Source organism: Otolemur garnettii, unplaced genomic scaffold (genome assembly GCF_000181295.1).
Source record: "Otolemur garnettii isolate 467f Iridium unplaced genomic scaffold, OtoGar3 scaffold00223, whole genome shotgun sequence".
NCBI lineage: Eukaryota > Metazoa > Chordata > Mammalia > Primates > Galagidae > Otolemur > Otolemur garnettii.
In genome coordinates, this window is record NW_003852618.1 from 1,352,942 (window position 1) to 1,358,402 (window position 5,461).

Here is a 5,461-nt window from a genome sequence, read left to right on the forward strand (position 1 = left end):
AATATCACTTTTCTACGTGATTAGAACAATTTCATGATTAATAAAGGGCAGAGGCAAGATTTAAACTGAAGATAATTTGCCTTCTTTTGGGTTGGCCTTTCCTTTTGGATTCTTCGTGTCCCTAATCCTTCATATTCCTAAATACTCTTAGTGATTGCTTTGATGGCAGCTGTTACTGTGGTGCCAAGGAATGTGATTAACTTGGAATAATAACCTCTAAAACATAATAAAATGAGAATCAGAATACTTATATTCTACGTATAAATCTGCCATTAATAAACTTTGAGATTCTAAAGTCTATACCCTTTACTTCCTAACCTTTTCTCCTTACAAATAAAAGAAATAATGTTATTAACTTTTAGGTCATTACTAAAACCTGGTAGGTTCCATCAGATTTAGTATCATGTTTTAAATAAGCATTCCTCAGCCTTAGCACATTCTTCAATGACAACATGGTTCTTGATAATTATAATTATCTTGATAATCCAGAAGATACCGAGAATCATAAAACTGATATTAACCCCTAGAATTGGTTTTATCAAATATTGTTAATGCTTACCTTTGCTTTTTTCCTATCCTTGTGCCTTAAGGGTCATAAAGAAGGAGCTTCTCCAGCACAGTATGGTGCCTAGTTGAAGCCTCTTTGAATGTTTTAGAATAGTCTATTACTTCTCACAGATCACTTAAATGCCTTATAACTTAGTGTATACGATGATTTTATTCTTTTCACTGATGCACAGAAGGTGATCTCAACCAAGAAAAGCAAATATTCTTATAAGAGATATATATAATTCACTATAATCACAAAAATAGAATGAAATTAACTTAGGCTATTTAAACACAAATTTCAATATGCTCATATTAGTTTCCTAAAACTACCATAAAGAGTACCACAACTTGACAGTTTAAGACCTCAGAAATTTATAGCTGGGCATAGTGGCGGGTGCCTGTAATCCCAGCTCCTCAGAAGGCTGAGGCAAGGGAATTGCTTGAGCCCAGGAGTTTGAGATTGCTGTGAGCTATGATGCCATGGTGCTCTACCAAGGGCAACAAAGTGAGACGCTGTCTCAAAAAAATTAAAATAAATAAGACTACAGAAATTTATCGTCTCAAAATTCTCAAGGGTAAAGTCTAAAACAAGGTGTCAGCAGGGCCAAATTCCCTTCTGAAATCCATACGGATAATATTTCCTTGAATCTTCCTAGCATATGGTGGTTTACTGGTAATTCTTGGGTTCCTTGGCTTGTACCTGCAGCACTTCAATTTCTGTCTCCATAATGACACGTCATTCTCCTCTCTCATGTCTGTCTCTTCTACTCTTCTTTTATGGCTACTAGTCATATTGGATTAGGGACCATCCACATTGAGTATAGTAATTCCATCTTAAATTGATTACATATACAAAGACTTTTTTTTCAAAATAAGGTCACATTTACAGGAACTAGGAGTTACAATATCAACATGTTTTTTGAAGGGTAATGGTTCAACCCACAACAATAGTATAATGTAATTATGCCTACCAAATTGTAATGATTCTTCATTATAAATGCCTGTCACACAGTGTTAAGCCTAGAATGCAGGTATTAGTTCTATCCTATTCCAAGTTCATAAATGAGGGATGTTGTGATCATGATAAGCCTTAAGATTATTACTGAAAATGTTGCTATTTCTCTCATTTGTATTGGTATATGCATAGCATAAGTCTACAGTAACAGAAAAAACTGATTCTTCTTACTTGGCAGGAAGTAAGCTGGTGATGGCTTTTCTCTTACACACACCCTTGTTTCTCTTTGCAGATCTAAAACATCAATACAGATCATGTTTATAAGAACTTTTATGTAGAATTTGAATGGAAAAGAAAAGACTTACATCCTCTTCTCTAGTGCAGAGATATTCAGCTAATCTAGACATCAGATTCCTCTTCCAGTCTAAAACTTACTCAAAGTAAATAGCAAAGTAAATGCATAGACAATAATTCTGCAGGTAATACCATTATCTTTTGGGGTCTCAGGAATCAGGAGTGAAACAAACAACCTCAGCCGGTTTGGGGATAGTTAAATGAGTGTTGAGTATTCTTTCCATGGAAGAATAACAGATTATACACGTAGACATCCAACCATCTTCTAGAAGAAGATGGTCTTAGAAGAACCACTGTAGTTCTACAAAACTAGAAGATTGATATGTTATTGAGAAAATTAATATATCCATCATATCAGGCAGATGAAACCACATGAACTTTGGTCTCCCAAATATGGGACGTTCAGTGATTACCAAGTGATAAGTTTGATCATGATACGATACTGGAGGTGGGGTTAGGGGATAATGTAGATGGAATAAAATCATTAAAATAAATGCAGATTTACAATATGCTTTAAAAGATACCACCCTCAGGATAATACCTGAAAGTGATTAGTCATCAAAGGCAAGGAAAATGTAAATTGCTACTCACTCAGGATCTGTTAAAGATAGTACTAATTCTTTTTAAAATTGTTATCATAACTTGTGTCATCCTCAGGGTTTTCCCAGGAAGACCGTCCAATCATTTCATAGGTTGTTTCAGTGCATAAGAGAGAGTGTAAAGGAGCATGAATAATGGAGCCTATGACCAAACAGAAGTTGGAATCTTTGAATTTTAAGTAATCTGCCCATGAATAAAGAGTCTGTTGTTACATCTGAGGGATATTTTTATAAGTCATGAAAGTTAAGGTACCTGCTTAAGGGACTGAGATACTTCAGAATGTGTTTATTTCTAGGGCCCCAAGAGTGCTCTGCCCCATGTAACTCATTAACCTGAGTTCAGGTATCCAGAGTTTGGCTGCCTCTGGAGAGCAGACAAAGAGGAAGGCTCTGGAGAGGGGACATCAATAGTCAATCTTTTCCTGCCAAACTGACTAGGAATGAACCTATTGCCTCTAGGGCCATGTCCCATACTTAGTACTTCAATTGCCTCTTTTTCTTTGTCTTTGCCAATCACTCAATTCTTAAATCCTTATTTTCAGAAATATTTCTTGTTATTTAAAAGAGAAAGAAGAGCTTATTAGGTAAAGTTTTGGTGCCTTTTCTCATTCATATTAATTATATGTTTGTGCTTGCTAAAAAATTAAGTTTTCCAATAGCTCTATCAACTCTATTAACATCCTTCTTTTTTGAGATCCTGTCAGTCAATCATATCTGATCTATTTTATCTTCAGTTTCTGATAAGCCATTAGCTCTTTATCCATAGCCTAAACATATATCCAAGTCTATTCTAATCAGGAAAATAAAAATATAAGTTATACATTCCTCCCTCTCATGTTTTCCTAGTTCTCCTCTTCCATTAAGTTAGAATATTTTCAACAGGACACAAAAATCCTGTGTTCTTTTCTCCTCTCATCAACACTTCTCAATGCTATTACTTGCCCTTTTCCCTACCACTCTGGTAAAGCTGCTTTCGGTATAATCTCCAATACCCTTCCAATCATGGCATTGTGAATTTTCTCCTCCTTTAAGAAATTATGTTATTTGTTGAATTCTCTCTTTCTGTTTTTCTGTGATTCCTTTCACTCCTGATTCCTAGGGTTTTTTCCCCCACAGTGGGGAAGTTTTATCCTTGGGTTTCTTCTCTTCTCTCTCTACACTGTCTCTGGATACTTTGCTATTTGCATGGCTCCAACTAACATCTATCTATGTGATAAATATTCAGTACATAATTACAGTTTATACCCTCTTCTTGAGTTTCTTACTAAATCAAAAGGAATTTTGGCTACATATGCATGGTTTATTTGTGAACTCTAAAAATGGTTTTATTGGCTAGATGTGGTGGCTTATACCTGAAATCCTGGCACTATGGGAGGCTGAAGTGGGAGGATCCCTTGAGCTCAGTAATGTAAGACCAGCCTGAATAAAAATAGAAAAACTAGTTGGGAGTTTTGGCCAGCACCTGTAGTCCCAGCTACTTGGGAGGCTGAAGCAGGAGGATTACTTGAACCCAGGAGTTTGAGGTTTCTGTGAGCTAGGCTGATGCAATGAGACTGTAGCCTGGGGCAACAGAGACTCTGTCTCAAAAATTAAAAAAAGTAGGAAAAAAATGGTTTTACAATCCAACTCATCATCTTCATCATCCCCCTCCTATCTTTGTACGTCAAATATCCAGAATCTCAAGGCCAAACCCAGTGAGAATCCCCTGAATTATTCTTGATTCTTCCTTTTGTTTTAGTTCCAACAGTCAACCTAAGCTTTGTAGATTCTCTTTCTGACATGGTTTTAGACTAGATTCACTCTTTTCCAGCACATACTTTCTATTTGCTATCAATACATTACATTACCTTTCTGTGAGTGAACTATTTTCTTCATCTCCTAAGAGATTTGTCAACCAAACAGACTCTAAGTTTCCACAGTCTTATTTGAGTTATTCTCCGTAAAGCTGACATAATCACATTACTTACTTGCTTAAAGTAGCTCAACCACCATTGTCTACAAGATTAAGTAAAACATACACATTTAATGTGTGGAACTATATTTATTTTGTGGACTCTGCAGTTGTGGAAACAAATCCACAATTTACTAATTCCCAAATCCACCATTCCAGTTTGGGGCCAGCATTCAATTATGCATTCTATTATTCTATTACATTGTTTCATTTGAGAAGTAGAATACTGCATTGTTTTCTTATTCAACATACTCCATTCCTAATTCAAGAATTTGCTCAAGGATCATGTTTTTTATGAAGACCATAAAACCTCCATTTATTCTCTCTCCCTCTCTTTTTTTTTTTGGCCAGGGCCAGGTTTGAACCTACCACCTTCGGTATATGGGGCCCACGCCCTACTCCTTTGAGCCACAGGCGCCACCCCATTCTCTTTTTTGAAGTCCTAAACCACTTCCTAAGTTATTATTATTGTTATTATTATTATTATTACTAATCAATGCCCATGGTAATTCATTTTTGGCTGCCTATCTTCTACAGTAGAATGAGAACTCCCCCCAGGGCATAACCTATTTTTTTTTTCATCTTTTTATCCCTAAAGTTTAACTAAATGTCCCATGTATTCTAGATCCCTAAAACTTAAAACTTTACAGTTAATAAATATTAAATCAGTGAGCCGAGATTCTAGAAATATAAATACAGTGTCAAAGTAGATTATAATGGTGGTGGGTTGAGAGAAAATGACTCAAAGTACTTTATCTTATCCTCTCTAGGTATGTTGAAGGTTATGTGTACATTTCCAAAAGTGAAAATTGTTTTAAGAAGTGAGATCATGGGCTTGGCGCCTGTGGCTCAAACGGCTAAGGCGCCAGCCACATACACCTAAGGTGGCAGGTTTGAATCCAGCCCGGACCTGCCAAACAACAATAATGGCTGCAACCAAAAAATAGCTGGGCGTTGTGGTGGGTGCCTGTGGTCCCAGCTACTTGGGAGGCTGAGGCAGGAGACTCGCTTGAGCCCAGGAGTTGGAGGTTGCTGTCAGCAGTGAAGCCATGG